The 23,564-nt window shown below is 37.6% G+C and overlaps 2 pseudogenes; one reads left to right on the forward strand and one right to left on the reverse strand.

Annotated features, from left to right (window-relative positions):
* LOC149000448 (type I inositol polyphosphate 5-phosphatase 2-like) overlaps positions 1 to 6,895 on the forward strand; it is a 32,210-nt pseudogene extending 25,315 nt beyond the window's left edge.
* Positions 6,896 to 22,316: 15,421 nt separating this feature from the next.
* On the reverse strand, positions 22,317 to 22,841 carry LOC149000449 (SKP1-like protein 1A pseudogene; annotated as a pseudogene).
* Positions 22,842 to 23,564: the final 723 nt, after the last annotated feature.

The following is a 23,564-nucleotide window of genomic DNA, read 5'->3' on the forward strand; positions in this document are numbered from 1 at the left end:
TCGCTTTTTAAAATAATGTTCTTAGTACATTTCTAGTTTTTATCCAACTCTGTTTCTTATGAGTATATCTTTGTAAGTGTGTTATACTACCACCAACACATAACCAGAGATGCATACTCATTGGTCACTCTAATTATCTCCCTGTATGATCTTGTCAGAGTTTTCCAACCTCATCAAGTGAATAAGCTGCTATCCACTCTGCTTGTTCTCACTGTATTATCCTTGTTAAAGTTTTCCAACCACATCTGGTGAATAGGTAGCCCTCAGCCTGCCTGTGGCCTATCATCTAGTAGGCCTTTATGGTGATTTGATGTAATGGTAGTTGTTGTATTCAAATCGACCTCTTTGATGAGATCTTAATTTCAACACTATGAGCATTCTTCTTGACAACATCTGAGCAAAGCCACAATGATGATGGTTTGAGACTTGAATCTCAATTGACTATAACTTCTTTTTTTTTTAAGTAGTGGAAGACATCCCATGGCTTGTTGCGTCATTATTCTTTTACAATGATTCTTGTGTTTATGTTAATCATGGCACTATTCAACTTATAATTATCCTCAGCATCCTTTTTTTCTTGCCATGTCCAATTATAATATCTGACTCTTTGGTAGCAACGGTGAATTGCCTCTGCATCTTGTACTTATTTTTAATGCTGATGCTTTATTTTTCTTCCCAAATCCTTGATTTGAAGCCCATCAGCCCATCATTGTTCTGTTTTGTCGTCTGTTTGAGCACTAATAACTCTTTTCTATAAACTCCATGTGCGTATTTGTTTTTACATTTTGGCTGGTGAAGATATCAAACATTTATTGGGGTTGACATTGCTTGTCTATCCTCCTCTACAGTTTCCAAGAGGTGGTCCATTTAAATGCTGGGAATGTTTTGGGGGCAAAGGATAATAGTCCAATTCCAAATTGGGAATCAATCATTCGGAGGCCTGAATAAGTCTCCACAACCTGAAACAAGACATAAATGTTACCAAAATTGAGGGCGTCTTCTACTGATGATTTACTTGTAGGTGAGATAGCTACTTCTAAGGTAAAGGTGACTAGCAAGGATTCTGCAGCTTTCAATAATGTCAGTGACTTTTGGATACAAGATGTAAAAGAAATGACTAGTAACCCAAATAAGGTTCAGATAAAGAAAACTAATGAAATTGACATTAGTGGCTTACAGTTTACTAGATTGGCCTGAACGGCCATTCGATGGGAAGCCCCTAGTTAATTATCTCGTCCAACAAAGTATTTTGGGGAGTCTTTAGCAATTCGGCAAGAATTGGTTCTGATTGGATGGAGAAGCCTCTAGTTTTCGCTAATCAAAATTTAGAATTGAATGGTGAAATGAGACGAGTATAAAGTAGAGTTCGGGAAACCTAGGTTTGATGTGGATAGAGTAGCAAGATCAGTCTGAAGTACTGCTTTCTTTTTCTAATGAGTAATGACTCTGAAAGTTGGTCTAAGATGATGAATATCATTTAGAAGTAGAAAAGGAAGGAGCATTGTGAAGTTGAAAGCAAAGCAATGACTGTGAAGACCCGTTCTAAATATGTGCGCATTGTCAGCAAGCAGATGATAGGAATTTATGTATCAGTTGTTGGGTTATAAAAAACCCACCGAATAGAACAATCAGCAAATAAGAGAAAAGAAGAACACAAGAATTTATGTGGACATCTTTAAAGGGAAAAAACCACGGGCAAAAGAAAAAACTCCACTATAGATAAAAAATTATACAAGAGGGAAGATTTTGTGATGAATTACATGTGGAGGGGAGGCATCCTTTTATAGCCTCTTCCCATCCCACATTCTCCCACATCTACTCGAACTGGGACTAAAACTCTCAACAAACTCCCACTTCTTTTTTATATGGGATAACAACTCCCACTTCTACTAGATGTGGAACTAAGACTTTCAACAATCTCCCACTTGGAGATTAAATTGAGAACCAATGAATCTCCACACCATTCTCTATCTTGCCACCACCATGTTGTCTACGTCTCTGTCAAGCCATACAAGGATCTGCACCAAATGAACTTGCTAGTGTTGATTGCATTTGTCAATGCATCTGCTAGGTTCTCGTTCGTGTGGATTTTCTGTATATCCACCCTTCCGTCTTCCACCACTTCACGAACAAAATGATATTGTACTTCTATGTGTTTTGTCCTGGAATGAAAAGTTGGATTCCTTGCAATGTGTAAGGCACTCTAACTGTCACAATACAAGAGAATCTTTTCTTGTTTGTGCCCAAGTTCTTCCATGAATCTTCTTATCCAGATTGCTTCTTTACAAGCTTGTGTAGCTGCCATATACTCAAGTTCTGTTGTAGACAGTGCTACAACTGTCTGTAGTTTAGATACCCAGCTCATAGCTCCTCCTGCAATTGTAAACACATAGCCAATAGTGGATCTCCTTATATCAAGATCACCTGCAAAATCAGAATCAACATATCCTTTGATAGTAATTCAGATCCTCCATAACATAGAGCAACATCCGAGGTTCTTTTAACATATCTTAGGATCCTCTTCACAATAATCCAATGCTCTCATCCTGAATTCACCATGTGCTGACTAACCACTCCCACTGCATGTGCAATGTCCGATCTTGTACATATCATAGGGAACATCAGACTCCCCACTGCTGATGCATACGGTAATCGAGACATCTCCTTCCTCTTTGCTTCATTGCTAAGATACATACTTGAGGATAACTGAAATTAACAAGAAGGGGTAGGAATTGGCTTACAGTCTTGCATATTGAAGCGGCGCAAGATTTTCTTTAAGTAACTCTTCTGAAATAGCCAAATCTTCCTGCTATTTCTGTCTCGGTGAATTTGCATTCCTAAAATCTTGTTTGTGGGTCCCAAATCCTTCATTTCAAATTCCTTAGCTAACTAAGCCATTAATTCTACGATATGATTTTTGTTGGGGCCTGATACCAACTTATCATCAACATTCAACAGCAAAATAATGAAGTCATCACCACCAAACCTCTTATAATATGCATAAGGGTCTGAAGCAAGTCTATTGTATCCAAGGCTCAATATGAAGGAATCAAATCTCTTATACCAACATCTTGGCACTTGTTTTAAACCGTATAGATATTTGTTCAACTTGCAAACCAAGTTCTTCTTTTCTGTTCTTAAAAATCTTCTTGGTCGGAGCATATAGATTTCATTTTCAAGATCTCCATGAAGAAATGCAGTTTTTCATCTAACTGCTCAAGATGTAGATCAGACGTAGCACAAAATGCCAGAACCATCAAGACAGTAGTAAGTCGAACCACTGGAGAAAAGATTTATGTAAAATCGATACCTTCTTTCTGAGCATATCCTTTGATCACCAATCTTGCACGATACCGCTCTACTTGATCATCACTATTTTGTTTGATTTAGTAAACCCATTTGTTACCAATGGGCTTCCTTCCGTGCGGTAAAGGTACAAGCTCCCATGTCTTATTCTTATGAAGAGCTTCTAGTTCTTCCTACATAGCCGCCATCCGAAGTGACGCTTCTGAGCTATCAATCGCTTCTTTGAATGTTGATGGCTCCCCGTCTTTTGTTAGAAGACAGTATATAACATTGCTCTTCATAATATAATCAGACTGCCAGGTTGGTGTATGTCTTTCACGAGTTGACCGTCGAACTTTTACAGTTGTAAACTCAACTAGTACTTGTTCCTCGTTTTCTAATTCTGCACTAAAAGAATTTTCTGGATTGGATTTCACTTCCTCCTGAACTGTTTTACTCTCCAGAATTTCTATTGAAGTGCTACTCACATCTTCCTTCTGCAGCTTATCTTCTACAAAATGATGTCTCTGCTGATGACGACCTTGTGGGCAATGGGATCCTACAGTCGATACCCCTTGACTCCATCAGCATATCCCAATAATCTGCACTTTCTGGATTTTGGATCCAATTTCAAAATTTCTTGGGAATGGTACATCACATACACAGGACTCTCAAATGTGTGCAGGCGTGAATAATCAATTGGCTTGCCAGTCCACATCTCCATCGGTGTCTTCAGATCAATTGATCTTGTTGGTGATCAATTAATCACATAGCATGCAGCGTTTACGGCTTCTGCCCAAAAGAACTTAACCATACTTGTAGTTCTTAACATGGCTCTCATTCTTTCGAGTAGAGTTCTATTCATCCGCTCCGCTACTCCATTCTGTTGAGGAGTGTAAGCCACCGTGACTTGTCTCTTGATGCCTTCTTCATTAAAAAACTCAACGAAGTCATACCATGTATATTCTCCGCCATTGTCTGTCCTGAGGCACTTGATTTTCTTCTATGTTTCTCGTTCAACTTGTGCTTTAACTGTTTTGAAAACTGAAAACACATTTGACTTCTTCTTGATAGGAAACACCGACATTTTCCGGAATAATCATTAATAAAAGTTACAAAGTACCTTGCTCCTCCCAGATATGTAACCGGTGCTTGCCATATATTAGAATGAACTAATTCCATAATACTTTTACTCCTGAAATCAGATGCATTGAACTTCAATCTATACTGCTTACTTGTAACACAGTGCTCACAAAAGGGTAATGAAACCTTTGTGAGGCCCGAGAGTAATTTTCATTCTGTGAGAACCTTCAACCCTTGCTCTGACATGTGGCCCAATTTTTTATGCCACACTTTTGTCATCTCTTCTGCAGTACCGGTTGATGCAACTGATGCTTCTGCCTCCAGACACATTGCTCCAATTAGTTTGTACAAATTTGCAGCGCTTATTTCAGCCTTCATTACGACTAGCGCTCCTTTAACGATTCTCATCATTCCATTTTGGATGCAGGTCTTGCACCCAATTTCATCTAACTATCTCAAAGACAATAGATTCTTCTTTAAGCCCTTCACATACCGCACATTTTGAATAGTGCGTACCATAACATCATACATCTTCAATTTGACAGTGCCAATTCCAGCAATCTCCAAGGCATGATCATTTCCCATGTACACAGACCCTATAGAGATAGATTCATAAGTGTGAAACCAATCTCTGCGAGAGGTCATGTGCCATGTTGCTCCCGAATCCAAGATCAAGCATCAGTGAGCTCCAATCTATCCTTGGATACCGTTGCTACTTTGCTGTAAAGAATATCTCCTTTAGCAACTCACCCTTGAGATGCTTCTGTCTTATCTACACCTTTTTTGAATCGACACTCATTTTTTAAGGATCCCCTTCTGCCACAATTACAGCACTTGATATTCTTTTTACCCCTGGATTTTGACCTCCCTTGTTTGTGACTCCCACTGGAATCACCTTCCATTGACCTTCCTCGCGTCATAGACAGAGTTTCTGCTTGTTGTGAGCTTGCCTGTTTATCTTCCCTGTTTTTTCGTATATTTTCTTCTTCAAGAATTGCAGCAGCGACTTCATCAAATACCAGATTATTAGAGAGGATATTACTGGTTAAATTGATGATGACTTGGTCATATGAATCTGGAAGACTTTGGAATAAAATTTCATCACGTTTCTAAAGCGTAACATTATGTCACAATGTTAAAAGTTGAGAACATAACGAACTCAGAGTATGTATGTGCTCTGTAACTGATGTAGATTCTGGCATCCATGAGGTATACAACTTTCTCTTCAAGAAAATTTTTTTGTGAAGTGACTTGGCTTCATACAATTTGATGAGATGATCCCAAACCTCCTAAGCAGTTTTCTTCTCTTCTATGCCCGCTAAAATATCATCAAATAATGCCAAATGCAAATTGGAAAGGGCCATTGCATCTATTGTGTTCCACTTTTTATTATCTGTGATCTCCACCGACCGATTATTGATGGCTTCCAGGCAATTATCTTTTATCAATAATGCCTTCATCTTCATCTTCCATAATGAGAATTTTGTGCCGTCAAACTTGCCGATGTCAATCCTTATTGTCATTGCTTCTATCATGAATTGTTGTTGACTATAGAATAACTCCCACTATTTCACGTGAAAAGTATCTCCTCAGGTTACCTCCAACTGGTATATTGTTGAACCAAAGTACACCAGGAAAGTTTCCAAGAAAGACTAGAGGGACACAACCGGTCTGCTTAAATACCAGACTCCTTGAACAAAATTTTCCTAGACATGCACTTAATCACCCAATATACCTTTCTAGGATACCCGGAAATAGCGAGCTACTTCAAAAAATTTCTATAGCACCTCCTTAAGATAAAAACAAAACATTGTTCTGATACCACTGTCGGGTTATAAAGAACCCACTGAATAGAGCAATCAACAAATAAGAGAAAATAAGAACACAAGAATTTATGTGGAAAACCCTTAAAAGGAAAAAACCACGGGCAAGAGAGAAAACTCCACTATAGATAAAGAATTATACAAGAGATAAGATTTTGGGATGAATTACATGTGGAGGGGAGGCATCCTTTTATAGCCTCTCCACATCCTATCTTCTCCCACATCTACTCGAACTAGGACTAAAACTCTCAACAAACTCCCACTTCTTTTTGATGTGGGATAACAACTCCCACTTCTACTAGATGTGGAACTAAGACTTTCAACATCAGTTTGGGTTCATAAGAGGTTGAGGAGGCACATAAATAACTTGAAGGTTTCACAGTGGGAGTTGGTCTCATGGGCTACATGGGAAACAAGGTTCTGATAACTTCGATTGCACATGCTGAAGTCAATTATTATCTTGTTGTACTGAATATTTAATATTAATGTTACTTGGTGTATCTTGGATGCTGCAGGGATCTGTTTCAGTTAGTATGTCTCTTTTCCAAACACGGTTGTGTTTTGTTTGTTCACATTTAACATCTGCTCATAAGGTGGGGGATCAACAAAGACATAATGCTGATGTGAATGAAATCTTACGACGCACCAAATTCTCTTCAGAATTTTATGGAGTGTCTGTATATCAAAGATCCGCAGCATGGTAGGGCTTTCTTTGTGGCACAAAGTATGACCATTTGAATGTTGTAGTAATTAGAAATTTTGGAGAAGTTAAAATCAAAACTGAAGGCAACAAGTGTGTATGTGTTGTTCTATACAGCTAGAGCAACAGCTTGTCAAACCTACTAAAAGTTGTACCAAGAGGCTTCTGCTATTGCAAGACCTGGGGAGGGTTATATTGTATGCAGACTTACCCCTGGTTTTTCCAAGAAGCTGTTTCCTGACTCAAAGCCTTGGTCACCTGAAAACAGTGGAGCAACCTTGCCATGCATCCAAACCTATCACACTTAATTGTTATGCATGCATTGATCAACTTGTCCTAACTGCATGTCAAGTTCTTCTTCAAGTTGTCCTAACTGTATGCATGATGTGCTTTTTTCACTAATTGAATGCTGAAGAATATGTGATTGATATTGTTGTTGATATTTTTTTGGACATAGGAAAGAGGCAACAACACTTGTTGGATGACTAGTTGACTTTGTGACTGTGATCACACAACCGTGCCCTAGCCTATATGAAACCGAATTTGTGCAAGAAATTAACACGAGAGAGAGAGAGAGAGAGAGAGAGAGAGAGAGAGAGAGAGAGAGATTTGATAACGAAGTTCGGCTTTAGAAACCTACGTCTCCGAGACTCAAGACTAAATCCAATCCACTATTTTATGTAACCGATTACAGAAAAGAGGGGGAAATGGAAAGGTAAAGAAGTCGCCGAATATGCAACAATATTGGCTCAAGTCAGTGTCGAGTGTTCCTCTCTTCTTGCCGATAAAAAAACCCTCAACCACCTTTGCAAAAGATCACCACCATCGTAACCTCGCAGAAAAGAACTGAATTGAAGAAACGTCAAGAACAAACAGAGAAATAACTCAGAATAGACATGGATCATCACCAAACACCCATTGAGTCCTCTTCTCCCTTCACTGAACACATCCTGGTCACAGCACCTTGAGATTGTCCAAGAACAAGCTCAATCGATGAAGAACAGAGAGAAAATCACAGAACACCATCGCCAGAGCTCAAACACGACTCAGAAACCCCAATTCGATTTGCACACTCGAATGACTCAAACCGGCTCAAGAAACACATATACAATGAAGTGAACCAAACCATGATCCAACCGGTTCAATTACAATTTCACTTAAACAGTGAAAGGTCCAAATTACCCCTAACAAATCTCCCCCTTAATTTGTACATCTAACATGACTATAGTAGACTGGATTACAACCATCATCGTCCAAGTGTACTTGCACAAACAAAAGCAAAGAGACCACAGTACAAAGCAAACAAAATATGCAAAATACCTAGACATGCACTAACCATGCAACATTAAAGGACTCACTGCAGATACACCCATGCAACAGATGCACTAGGTAGAGAAACCCATAAACAACAACAACTCATGGTTCACAACTCAACCACCTAAACATGGACAGTACACATGCACACACCAGGCATATATCTCACAAAAGAGACAAACAGAACAAGAGTCATAAAAATTTGGGCAGCATCTCCCCTAAAACTGCAACATATGCAAACCTGATAAACAAACATAAGACATACCTGGACATCACCACACCATAGATAAATGAAAAAACAAAAAACAAAGTATACAATCTCCACAAGAGGTAGTAACCGACCACATAGACTTACTCATGCCAACCAAAGCATAATAAATATATAATTTAAACAAGTAAGACTTTAAACAAGAGACTAGTATAAACTTCAAGAAAACCATGGTGATACCCAAAGCCAACATAGATTAACAGAACCTCACAAACATCAACAGATGAACAACATGGATCCTGACATAATTAACAATGCCAGCAAAGTCCAAGTATCTACACAAATGCTTACAATATAAGCCAAGTCAAGTCTAAAACATATCACATGATACATAAGAGAACTTAACAACTAGAGAAGAGAGATTTGAACAATTCAAAATATATAAAACATGATAAGTAAGCATAAATCTCTCCCCCTCAACTAGTAGATCCCAAAACTTAGGAAAAATTCCTAACAGATCCAAAATACTTTCATTTCAAATTCTGATTTTAAAACCTTCCCCAATGAATGCAATCATGCAATCAATATATAAACCACATAAAGGCAGATATAAGACACAGAAAATGAAATGAGAAACTAGAGGCAACTGTCAACCTAAAATGCAAAATACAATGCAAAAGACTCAAATATCAAGTCTTATATATCAATGCCAAGGGTATTCAAATGAAACCACAACAGGATTCATTAACAAGTCATATTTTCAAATTCAGTTGTTAAAATGCCTAAAGAAGTTGCAAATCATTCTTTCTTCTACATGAGTGTAAAGAAAGACAACAAGTATCCAATTACCCATTAAAATAATGAAGAGAGTAACTCAGGATCGCAAACACTCTTATAGTCTTACATTTAACCAACAAGATGAAAATAATCTAGACAAGCCCAAAAGGCAATAACACTCCTAAATCCATCACTGTTCTACTACCTCTATTCATCCAGGACCTCTTCACCCACTCACTACAAGGACGGGCACATGTCAACAACTAGCAAATCCAAGTCACCTAGAGTGGATACCAAAGCAAAGATAAAAGAAGTAAACTCAATAAGACTTAACAACTCTATCCATACAAGACCAGACTCAAGGAACACACAAAATCTAACTGCAAACAAGACATAACCTAACCAACAAAACTGGTGCAAGTCATTTTACCAGACAACTCCATAAATCTGACAATAATTACTCCCATTCAAAACCATACAAGCTGACAAAACCATATCCCCTGAATCTGAACCCCAACAACATGTGAGGACACACCCTCTTGACAATACCTATGTCAAGACCAGCACTAATGCTAAACATGGAGAACAAACCCCTCCAACTGGAGACCAAACTCTCCAAACACTTGACAACACTTGTGCCAAAACCAGCACTTACTAGGCTAAACATGGAGACTAAACCTCTCCAAACACCAGGGATACACCTAATGCTATACCAAGTGAAATAGGAATCCTCATGTGTGCAACCAACTGTACTAAACAGTTTCAACACCACCTATTACCACTTTAGCATTTCAAAACTCAGTCAGACATGTATACCAATGCAAATAAAAGCATCCATGAGAGTACAAAACAACAACAAATACTTAACATGCCAACACTATCATAATTGGTCAAGAATTCTCACACAATAAGGCATATATTAACCAATATTAATAGAAAACCAGGCACAAAACATGTTGTCTCATATTTATTAAATAAACAACTTCCTTATACAAGCATATCACCTTAAAGATAAATTGACCACCTCTCTTTAACAAAGGAACAAAATAGGATAAACCAAAGTGTGCACCCAATGGAAACTCAAACAACTAGGTCTTCAAACAAGGTCTATGCTACCACGAAAAGCACCTAGGTCATCAAAGGACCTCAAACATGCTTATTTCACCATCACCAGAATTAGGCATATTATTGTTAAATATCTCACCTTCTTGCAGTTTCCTCTTGTATGCAAAACAATGTTTCTTAATATGACCCACTTTATTACAGAAATAACATTTCCTTGCGCTAAAATCTGACTTATTATTATTCTTGTTATTATTTTCATGATTGTCATACACTTTACCTTTCCCTTTGGACTTCCCATGTTTGTAAGAGCCATTGCCCTTAACAAACAAATTTTCCCCACTCCCTGAAGTCTTTCCAGAAGCCAACAACTCTGACTCCCTATTCTTTAGAGCATCAATCAATTGCTCCAGGGCAATGTTTTGACAAGCATACTTAATTGAATTCTTAACAACAAGATGATCATTATGAAGGGAATTTAACAGGATAATAGACAGATCTTAGTCTTCAAATTTGCTCTTTTCCCCAGTACTGGCTAAGTCTTGAATCAACTTCTTAAACACATCTAGGTTCTTATCAAGACTGATTGTAGGGTCCATTTTAAATCCATACAATCTTTCTTTTAGATAGATCTTATTACATAGATTCTTTTTCTGGTACATTTGTTCAAGCTTATTCCACACCTTGACAGGGGTATTATCCTCATTATCTAAACACCTGATTACACTATCAGTGATGTTCCAGAGCATGCAACCAATTGCATTCTCCATCACTTCAGTCCTTAACACCAGATCAATGCTTTCGAAGAAAGTGTATGGGTCATCTATTGATTTAAGGAGTTTCTGTTGTGCCATGAGAGCCCTGACTTTCCTTTTCCATATCCCAAAGTCCTCAGTCCCATCAAACTTCTCTATGTCTACCCTGGAAATCCCCATTGGAACTCCCAAAACTAAGTACCTAGGATTCTCCCCTAGACCTACAGCTCTACTAGAGGTTGTGGTGACCACACTGGGAGGTGAACCCTCCCCTGGTAGACTAAATCTCTTTCTTAACTCCACTTTGGAGCCAGTAACATACACCAATCAGTATATATAGGAATTAAATCACAATACTGATATAAACAATTCTAAAGGGAAAAAAATGAAACTAATTAATCAAGCATCAATTAATCACACTTTGTTTGCTAATATCATTCAAAACAAAAACATCAGCATTTATTTAATTAGATGTTAACACAACAAGCCAATACAAACCAAGTAAAGTGCCAATATTAACAAACTAATATAATAATGCAATTTTATAAAATAATATTCAATAAAAATTATAAAAGTCAGTGATTAATCAAGAATTAATCATCTCAGAATTATTCTTCTCATACATAGGTTATTATTCCATCAATTTAAACCAGATAATACAAAAGAACCGAAAGCATTTGAGCATATAATTAGTTATAGCATAGGAACCAAAATCATATGAACATGTATTCAGATCATGTGATAATAGCAGAGCATATATGAGCATACAATTATATCAGACTATGAGAACCGATTCATATAGACATATACCAGAGGGCAACGAAAGCTTGTAATAAAATCAGATTATCAAATTGAAAAATAACCTACAACCGTATGAGATCAACCATCAAATTAGCATGTAAAGACTATACAAGACCTAATTTGAAACATAGAAGCACCTGTCACAAGGCTCTGATGCCCATCTGTGATCACACAACTGTGCCCTAGCCTATATGAAACCGAATTTATGCAAGAAATTAACACGAGAGAGACAGAGATTTGATAAAGGAGTTCGGCTTTAGAATCCTACGTCTCTGGGACTCAAGACTGAATCCAATCCACTATGTTATGTAACCGATTACAGAAAAGAGGGGGAAATGAAAAGGTAAAGAAGTCACCGAATATGCAACAATATTGGCTCAAGTCAGTGTCGAGTGTTCCTCTCTTCTTGTTGATAAAAAACCCTCAACCACCTTTGCAAAAGATCACCACCATCGTAACCTCGCAGCAAAGAACTGAATTGAAGAAATGCCAAGAACAAACAGAGAAATAACTCAGAATAGACATGGATCATCACCAAACACCCATCGAGTCCTCTTCTCCCTTCGTTGAACACATCCTAGTCACAGCACCTTGAGATTGTCCAAGAACAAGCTCAATCAATGAAGAACAGAGAGAAAATCACAGAACACCATCGCCAAAGCTCAAACACGACTCAGAAACCCCAATTCGATTTGCACACTCGAATGACTCAAACCGGCTCAAGAAACACATATACAATGAAGTGAACCAAACCATGAACCAACCGGTTCAATTACAATTTCACTTAAACAGTGAAAGGTCCAGATTACCCCTAACAGTGACACTGGACAATGTTTGATAAGTGGGATAACCCAGCAGAATATGAAACTTTTTGGGGACCATGTAACCCATGTGGAACTAAACCTGGATTATTCATGGAGTATGAAGCCGCATCCGGGGTCCCAAATAGCCCATGTGGTACCAAACTTCTACGACTCCTAGCATCTAAAAGGTCCTTCTCATGTGTAGCTTTGCCACAAATGTGGATATACAAATAGAGCCCTTCTACTTTGGACTTGTATACATACTTGAATGGAATTTGCATGTATTGGAAAAAGTTACATCATAAATGGGGTAGACTAGGCCTTCATCTGTCTGACTTACTAATATAGCATGATGGCAGAGTAAATTGCACCTAAAGTTTAATTGATTCTCATGTACATTGCATTAACATTTCTTTTCATCTATTTCAGGTGTGATCGTATTCTGTGGCTTGGGAACAGTATCAGACAACTTGTTTATTAGAGTGCTGATTTAAGGCTTTCAGATCATCGTCCTGTTAGCTTTAATCGACTTGATTGATATTGAAGTCTTTAACCATCGGAAGCTCCAAAGGGCTTTGAATTTCAGCAATGCTGCCTTGCATCCTGAGGTTTTCATTGATGAATGGGACGAGCAAAAAGTTAGATAGACATCAGGTAGCCCCATGACCATGACCACATATTCACTTTTATAAAAAAAACCTTTCTACCTAGACAAGATATGTAGCACATAATATTAGTTGTTAATGGTTAGTACAGGGGAAGTGTCCCATTGAGGAAGTTTTCTGTTAGTTGGACCCCTTCATTTATTCCTTCTGTGATCAGGTCGACTGGTAGCAGAATTCTTACTGACAAGCTGACAGCCAATTTGTAAGTAAACTGCTATCTACCACAATAGACTAAACTGAATCTATCATGGTTTAGCAGATATTCTGTCTTGGTTCTCTTCATCTTCCTCTATGGGTCCTGGTTTGTTAGCTAGGTTTTGTTGCTGGTATTAGTGTAAAGAAGAAGAGGCTAAAGGGCTATGAAACCCTGGCTGAGAAAATAGGATTTTTGCAATATTTACCTTCATAATTTGCTTCAATCAATTCCCTTGTAGCTTCCAGATTTTTGTTTTGAAGACAACTAGCTAATATATTTGAGACATTAGATATGTCACTTTCAGATTATTTTGAGAACCCTTTCATACTTGTAATCAAGCCAACCTAAATGTTGTAAGTGGGGAAGTCTCCCTGTAAAATTTCTATGATCTGTACTATTTCTCATAGTTTCTTGCTTACTGGCTGATGATAATAGGGAGTTGTTCTTGGTTGCATAACTTCTACCGTATTGCTGAAACCACATTGTTTGCACTATTCATGCTGGAGGGTATCTCTACGAAAACTAACCTAGCTTGAAACAGAGTTGAACAACAAAACACCTATTTAGTTGCAATAAGGCTCAACTGAACTGAGTTTTGTATGCTTAGTGTGTACGTGTAATCTAAACCAAAACATTTTGCAGCAAATTGGGTATGGACCTGCCAATGAGTTCCACCTTGGTGATTCAGTTCAAAGTCAGCCAGATGAAGTTGCTTCAACCATCTTGACAGTTTGCCTGAATTTTTGTCATACAAGACACTCGTTTGAATGAATTAGATTATTTGCTAGATCTCTCAGGATGGAAACAAGTATCGTCATTTGTTATGTACATATTTTTGACATTAATAATGCTCAGCCTTGGAATAACAAATAATAAATACTTCTTTTGTCACTGACTTACAGGAATGGGAGATGATTAAAAGTGCTGATGAAGTCTCTTGTCAGATGATGTCGCTACGTGATATGCTAATCATATAACCATGCAAGGTAGCAGTTTCATATGTTGGAGCACTTCGAAGATGTTGCTTGTGGGATTCATGATAAATGGAAGGAGTTCATTTGTTGCTTAAGTGGTCTAGTATGTCTTGTTTATTGGTTAACTGGACTGGCTTGTATGAATTTATGAAATGCTTTAGCATAATAAGTATGATCCCTTACTGCTTCTTACATCATAGTGATATTTGTTGTTAATTGCTATTGTGCATGCAATATAAAAATTGAATCCAATCGTGCAAGAAATTTATAGTGTTTCTCTGTCGGTTTGTTTGAAACCAAATTCTACCCTTTCACCTAAAGAGTCTGTAATGATATTTTCACCTATTGTGAATTTTAGTGCATCAGTGGTTGACGTCACATTGTTTGGCTGTAATTGAGAGTTTTGCAATGATTTGAATTGTAAAATTTGGTTAGGTCAAGGGTTAGTGGTAAGAGTTCAAGTTTGGTTGAACCTACCTTGCCCCGCCTTGATTTTAGTAGGGTTTGGTGTGGCCCTGCTCGATCCCTACTCGATCTTGATTTTGATCTTAATCTTGGCCCTAATCTTGCCTCTAATCTTAACTTCCATCCCAACTTGATCCTTGTCCTCTCCTTGATTACCCACTAGTGTTAGGTGTGCAATTTGATAGTCGATTGATTATAATCACATGGTTTACTGATTTATGCAACATATTATGATTATGATTATTGTTATTATTGGAGTTCTTTTACATATATCTCACTTAAGTTGGGCCAAAATTCGTGTTGACTCCCTTAAATGGCCTAAATTATGTGTAACCCACAACTAAATTATTTCTAACTAACAACTGAACAGTTAGTTCCACTATGAAATGATCTGAAAATCCTTCCCAATATTTAATTTACTAAACTAACTTGTATTTCATCCTATACCCACCCTTAGGTTGGTGAAGGGGGGCCGAAAACCTCCCCCACCCCTCCCCTGCTGGCCAAAACCTCCCCCACCTTCCCCTTGCCAAAAATCACCCACCCAAAACCTTAAACCAAGGTCCATTAAAGTGGATCAAGGCTGAGCTTGCCCCTGTAATCTTAGGGCCGGAATTAGGGTTTTTAGGCCGGGTCCAACTCGAACAGCCCAACCATACGACCCAAAGAAAAGAAAAAACTATGCGGCAAGGTCCAAAGCATTTTCATCGATTCCTCACTTACCTGGAAGGCTAGAACTCTGAAGCAAACGATGAAGGCAGGAATAAAGCTCGAATTGGCGTTGCTTAACTGAAATTCCAAAAGGGGTTCAATTGTAGATTCACCGGCAAAATTGGACAATTGAGATTTTTCAAGGAAAAATATCGGTTAAGGAATGAGGATGGCCGCCGAAACGGAAGCCAGAATCATGGTTATGGCAGCCAACTATAAATTGGAATCCATCTCTTTTTAAATACCTTTTCCCACCCTCTTTTCATCTTCAGTCTTGTCTCTCCATTTCCAAACCCTCCTTTGGAAACCCAGATCATCTTCAGTCTTGTCTCTCCATTTCCAAACCCTCCTGGGTCGTTAGAACTGAAATACCTTTTCCCACCCTCTTTTATCGCAAATTGAGTGACTCTAGACTTGAAACAATACCCTTTCTAATGAGCACTTTGATTTACAGGAATGATTTGAACTACATAGCTCTAAAGTTTCCTTGCCATGTTGATTGGGTTTTGGCCCTGAACACCTCTTGTTAATAGTTGGAATGTTGCATGCCCAAATTATGATAATTTCAATCTTTTGAATCCAGTGTGATTAATATTATTTGATTAGTAGTACTTGGTTCTTTTGCTGGTGAAGCATATAGAACAAAAGTAGGGTGGCACAGATATATACTATTTTGTGGGATTTCAAGCACAAATTAGGATTAACAGTTGGTTGTTATGATTTCGGATCAAAATTATACAACCATTTATCATTCTAAATGCATGTTAGGGTATTTGAACAAAATAAATGTAGGGTTTAGGTCTGAAGAATTGACATAGTACTACATACGAGACATTCAATTAGTTTGATCAACCTTTGACGGAAAATGTTGTACGGGATGTCCTCCTATTTACTCTGTAGGAGAGAGGTCTATTGACTAGGTTTTTTATTGATTTCTGTAGATATCTACAAAGAAAGTAGTGGGATCTTATTAGGTGTTCTACCAAGGTTGCCTAATGATGGTCTGACTGAAATTCCTTAAATAATGGAATCTTTTGTTAAGCTGATTTGGTGGTGAGGTCAATTTCCATTGATCCAGCTTTTACGTCGTCATTGGTGTTCCTCTTATGGTTATGTTGCTCCTCAATTTGCACTAGACCTGAGTTGGTTCAGAGACAACCTGAACTGAACTTAAACCAACTTATAGGTTTTTTTTTTTTTTTTTTTAAAGGTTGAATTCACTTTCATTCTCTATTTTGCATTTACAGCACACCATTATTGTCATTATTTGACACATTTGAGATATTTATGTTGACAATAAATCATCTGCATACAATGGGTAGAGGTTTGAGATGGAATTTCAAAAGTGCACAAAACTAAGAATTACCAACAAACTACTAAGACAAAGACCAGCATGAGGTCTTGGTATAAGTTGGTTCATTTGTTTGAACATATATTGGTTGAATGGATGTCCATTAGTTGAAACAGCCTTGGCCAATGTTAGTGGGCCACAGTTGTAGCCTGAGGTCAAGGTATGGAAACGAGTTCTCAAGAAAAAATGTTGGGGTAAGGCTGTGTAGGAAAATTGCCCTACTGAACTCTGCTTGTGAGCAAGCCTTTGACACCATTGAATGGATGTCTTAGTTGAAAGACAGTTGTTGAAATTTAAGTTACCTTATAAACATGCGAGTATGTTTAGACTATTAAACTGGCAATCTCAATAATTTTGGTTACTCAATTGCCACATGTAGAAGAGATTCCCCCTTGAGTTTCGTGGACACTATTCTGAAGGGATTTTTAGTTCATTGTAAGAACTTGATTCATATTTAGGATAATCTATGCTATTGAAATCATAATTAGCTAAATGGTAGTCCCTTGCGGGTTCTAGTCACATGTTCGGAAAGAACAACGTAAGAAGCCATATCCATCTTGTATTGTATGTGGAGGAAGTGGAAGAGATAAGTATTGTCAGTGCCAAGGAAGAGGTCTCAATCTCTCTTAGTCTCTCTGCTTGTATAATGCTTGTCCTGATAAGTTACTATAAGTTTACAATTTATGATGGAGACTCTGTCATTTGCATCTGATTTTAATGATTTATATTGTAGGTAGGACGAACTTTGCACATCTGGTGATGCTTCCAAAAGGGGAGTGGCCAAAATGGTAAGGCACCAGTTTCTAATTGGTGCCCAATGCAATTTTTCTTATATGGTAATTTTACTTAGAATCCCTTTTTCATCAAATTGCTTGATCACTCTACAGGTGTAGGACTTGTGGTGGGAGTGGCCCTGGTTTTTGCACTCGTTGTCTAGGAACTAGGAAACACAAGGATATCATATGATTCCATTTTATGAAGAAGGACAAAGATCTGTAAGAGTCAAAGTAGGATGTCAAGTAACAATAAAGGCTACGCAACAACATGCACTTCCGTGCAGTCACAGGTAACCATGTTTTATAGTTATCATCTAAAGCTGAGTTATGCCTTGTTTCATATGAAAATGTGAAGGGGTTAAGAACCCAACATTGTATAGGTCTTTGCCTAGAAATTTCCAGGCACAAAAACCAACTTTTATCAAATGCCTCCTTCTGCCCAAGTAGTTGATTGTTGCAGCATAAGGATCAATATAGATTTTTTTTTTTTTTTTTTTCTAGATGGGGTTGGGGTGGAGGGGAACGGTGGGAGTGAAAATTAGGATAAGCATAAATCACTTTTGCAATCAACTGTCTATAATAGCGACAGACATAAACTGGCTCATTGTGAGAATCTCTTCGCTGGTTCCTTTTAAACAATGATGGATAAGCTTCCAATGCAAATCCATGATTTCCCCATAACATGTTATTTCAGTAGATCAAGAGACATGAATTCTATCATCACCTTACTTTCCCCCATTGATTTCCCTTAAAGAAATCCAGTTCTGTAAAACATAGAAAACAAACCCTAAGATAACAAGAAAGAGGAAGGGAAAAGAAAGGAATGCTTAGGAATCATTGCAATGTTGTATTTGCCATTATGGATCGGTTCTAGAGAGCTTGTCTTTTCACAGAAACTAAGTTGTTCACCTACACGTAGAACTACAAAGAATGGGGCGAGTCACCATGGAATGGTTGCTCAATCGGTAATAACCTGTATCTCTAACCTCAAGTCTATCTTTGGTATATGTAATAGTCCCCACCATGATATAGAGTATGAATTCCCAAAAAAAGATGGGGTAAATCATGTGGAAGAATAGCAAAAGATATCTAAAGGGGGAACAAGGTTTAATTCTCAAACACATAGCGAGCCTCCAAGGAGTAAAGGTTTAGGATATGAAAACCTACCCTGTTCATTTTGTGTAATTGTAGCTAATAAGTTAGAATTAAAAAGTCATTTCACATGAATCTTAACTGTTTTTGAGGGACTGCCTCATGTTTAGTATACAACAACAACAACAACAAGCCTTTTCCCAACTAAATGGGGTCGGCTACATGGATTCTTGCCCTCCAATCGGTTCTGTTCAAGGCCATGCTAGATACAAGGCCTAAGCTATACATATCCTTTCTCACCACTTCTCCTAAGGTTATCTTAGGTCTACCCCTAGCTCTTCTAGTTCCTTCAATATGGATTATATCACTTCTCCGAACAGGAGCATTTATAGGTCTCCGTTGAACGTGGCCGTGCCACCTTAAACGACTTTCTCTAAGCTTATCACTTATGGGAGCAACTCCCAGACCAACTCTAATATGATCGTTTCTTATCTTATCCATCCTAGTTTTGCCACTCATCCATCTTAGCATCCTCATTTATGCTACACTGAGTTTATCTATATGATTCTTTTTAACAGCCCAACACTCTGCACCGTACATCATAGCTGGTCGGACAACGGTCCTATAAAATTTTCCTTTAAGCTTTAATGGAATACGCCGATCACATAAGACCCCGGATGCACCTCTCCACTTCATCCACCCTATTTTAATTCTTTGGGAAACCTCATCTTCTAAATCACCTCTTTTACTTATGATTGAACCTAGGTACCTAAAACAATCACTCTGAGGAATCTCTTTATCGTCAAGTATCACCACTTCATCATCTGCCCGATCATGACTAAAGTTACAAACTAGATATTCTGTCTTCGATCTACTAAGTTTAAAGCCTTTTGATTCTAAAGCTACTCTCCATGATTCTAATTTGGTATTAATCCCCACTTGGGTCTCATTAATCAACACAATATCATCTGCAAAAAGCATACACCAGGGGACCTCATCTTGAATGTCTTTGGTTAATTCATCCATTACCAGTGCAAATAGATATGGGCTTAAAGTTGACCCTTGATGTAGCCCAACTGTTATCGGGAATTCATTACTTTTTCCCCCACTGTTCTAACACTAGTCACCGAACCATCATACATATCCTTAACTATATCTAGATATTTACTTGCAACACTTCTTTTCTCTAGTACTTGCCAAATTAACGCTCTAGGGACTCTATCATAAGCTTTTTCTAGGTCAATAAATACCATATGAAGGTCTTTCCTACATTCTCTATACCTTTTCATAAGTCTCCTAATTAACTAAATAGCCTCCGTTGTAGATCTTCCCGGCATAAACCCAAATTGGTTCTCCGTAACTGTAGTTAAGTGTCTCAACCGGGTTTCAATTATTCTCTCCCATAATTTCATCGTATGGCTCATCAATTTAATGCCTCTATAGTTATTACAACTTTGAATATCTCCTTTATTTTTGTAAATTGGAACCACAACACTTCTCCTCCAATCATCTGGCATTTTCCCTGTGCTCATAATCTTATTAAACAACTTAGTCAACCAAACTAATCCATGGGTTCCTAAGCTCTTCCATACTTCAATTGGGATTTCATCAGGACATTGTGTCATGCCGAGTTTCATCCTCCTTAAAGCTTCTTTTACTTCGGACATCGAAATTCTACGTATATAAGTTCGGACACCAGTGCCTTGGTGAAAAGTGTAATCGTCTGAAACATAAGTGCTTGAAGAATGCTCATTTAGTAAACTAGAGAAATAGGTTTCCCATCTTTTCTTAATATCCTCCTCACAAACTAATACTTACCATCTCCATTTTTAATACATCTAACATGGTCAAGATCTCTACTCTTCCTATCCCTCATCTTAGCTATCTTATAAATAGATTTTTCCCCTTCCTTTGTGCCCAACTTATTGTATAACTCTTCATACTTCCTTTCCCTTGCTTTTCCCGCAATTTTCTTAGCTTCATTTCTATCTAACCTATACCTTTGAAGATCCTCAACATCCTTAGTTCTTTGCCATGTCTTAAAACTAGCTTTTTTATTCCTAATGGCAGCTTGAACCTCACTATCCCACCACCACGTCTCTCTATAAGAATGGATCTTTCCTTTTGATTCACCTAGAACATCTTTAGCCACTTTCTTAATACACATAGCCATCTCATTCCACATTGCATTGGTATCCCCTTTAAAATCTCATTTTCCTTGTTTGACTACTTCATTAACGAAGGATTTAGAGTACTCTCCTTTCAAATTCCACCATCTTATTCCCGGGATAGTTTACCTTGGACCTTTTATGTGTTCTTGGGACTAAGCACATATCCAAGACCACAAGTCTATGTTGTGCAGTTAAGCTTTCCCCCGGTATCACCTTGCAATCCTTGCACAACAATCTATCAGTCCTTCTAGTTAGGAAGAAATCTATTTGGCTTCTATGCTGTCCACTTTTGAAAGTAATTAAATGCTCATCTCTCTTTTTGAAGTAAGTATTTATAATAGATAGATCAAAAGCAGTAGCAAAATCCAAAATTGAAATCCCCTCGTCATTCCTTTCTCCAAAACCATAACCTCCATGAACACTCTCATATCCTCTTTGATCTTTTCCAATATGTCCATTTAAATCACCTCATATGATAATATTTTCTCCTTGACGAATTCCTTGCAGTAATCCACCCATATTTTCCCAAAATTCTAGCTTTAGACTTTCATCTAGTCCTACTTGAGGTGCATATGCACAAATTATATTTACGAACTCTTTCTCCATTACAAGCTTGATAGCAATAATCCTATCACCCACTCTTTTAACATCCACCACATCATTTTCTAAATCTTTATCCACTATTATACCCACTCCATTTTTATTTGTTTTATCCCCAGTATACCAAAGTTTAAAGTCATCCAACTCTTTGGCTTTTTTACCCCTCCATCTAGTCTCTTGAATGCAAGCTACATTAATCCCCCTTCTCCTCATAACATCTATCAATTCTAAGCTCTTACCAGTTAGAGATCCTATGTTCCAAGATGCCAATCTAATCCTATGCTTATGGACTAGCTTCTTTACCCGCACTCGTCCACGGCGCGGGAACCCTTGTTTAGTATGATTTTTGAAACTCAGATCCTCTCCTCCTAGGCTGGCTGTCCTCCCATCCTCCCCCTCTCACAGTTGGGTTGAAACAAGCCTGGAGGGGCTGCCTAGTGGGAGAGGATCTGAACTCTTTTGAGGAAGTTGGTGTAGAGAAATTCTATAGAAAACAGACAACAAGTGCAGGTTCACAATGAATCAGAACCACCATAAAGCAATAAACAAGAGAAATCTAATGAATTGAAGTCACATATGCAAAACCCAAAAACAAACATTAGTCCCAAACTAAAGCAAACTAAATCCGCCACTACAATCATATCCCTTACCTACCAATGCTACTAAAATTTACTTCCCAATTTGTATAATTTTATGTAGTTCATTCACTTGAAAACCCATGGATACTCTTTCTGGATCTACTCTTCTTCATCTGGAGTAAAATCATTCTCGATGTTGAAAGCTTCTTGAATCTCTTGTGGAGTTTTCCCCCTTATCATACTAGCCGCCTTCTCTACTGTCAAATCCAACAAGCCTTTAATTTTTAGATGATATGCAACAAGCGTGAGATGATAAAGAATATCTTGATCGATATCCATGTACTCTGCTTCCCACTCCTTCAAATCTTCAACTTTGGAATTCTGATATGCATGATCGTCAACTCCGGCAATTTATTTCCCTTTCTTATCATCATCAAATCGATCACCGTTGGCATGTTTCTCACAATACTTGAGCACCTTTGGGAGAATATGAGAGTAGATGTTTGGTACTGGTATTACCATATCATCATCACCAACACATCCATCTTCTATGAAATTCTTAATGGTGTCAGATAGAAGGGCAGCCGATCGAATGAACTCAAAAGTTTCATTCTCGGTGCTCTTCAGAAAAATTTTACCAAAAGAAAACATTGTTAGTGCAAAAGATTGTGAAGAGTGATTGAAATTGGTGTCAAATTCCTTCTAAAAAAACTCAAGCAAATAGGGTTTTTGACAGCGAACAATGCACTTCAAAAACAACTAAATGAAATAGAGAGGAGTGAAAAACGAATAATGAATTTGCAAGTCATATATTTATAGGAAAATCTGAATGCCGAGAGTTCGAGTAATATCAGGACTAGGATATCTATGTTTCCCTTTCGGAAAAGGAAACAATTGGGAAGAGGATACTAAGTATGCGTTTGGTAATGTTTCCATTTTGAGGGATTTGTTTTTGTGTAAAACCATTTACATGTTTTTGTGTTGAGAGATCGCTTTTTGTTTGAAAATGAGTGTTTGATAAATTCATTTTGGAACACTATAGAACAAGTTGGTGTTTGATAAATATGTTACGAAAAATATGTTCATGTGATAAGAATTTACCACTCACTGAACTTATCATTTAAATCATGCTACAAGCACAATATGGATTCAAAATAAAAATATCCATGAAACAAATAATAAATTAGATTAATAAAAGAAAAAAAAATGTCCATAATAAATAAATACATAATAGTATATTTCCCCTCTTTAAGAGGAGAGGAAGGTATAGACTAGGGTATGTAGTATCCAAACTGGTTGCCTATGGTTCTATCAAATAATCGCTCCATTTTAATGAATAAAAATCCCTAAACATTGTTACCATAAAACATGGAA

Source organism: Hakea prostrata, chromosome 11 (genome assembly GCF_041222555.1).
Source record: "Hakea prostrata isolate BN-2017 chromosome 11, UWA_Hpros_2, whole genome shotgun sequence".
Classification (NCBI taxonomy): Eukaryota; Viridiplantae; Streptophyta; class Magnoliopsida; order Proteales; family Proteaceae; genus Hakea; species Hakea prostrata.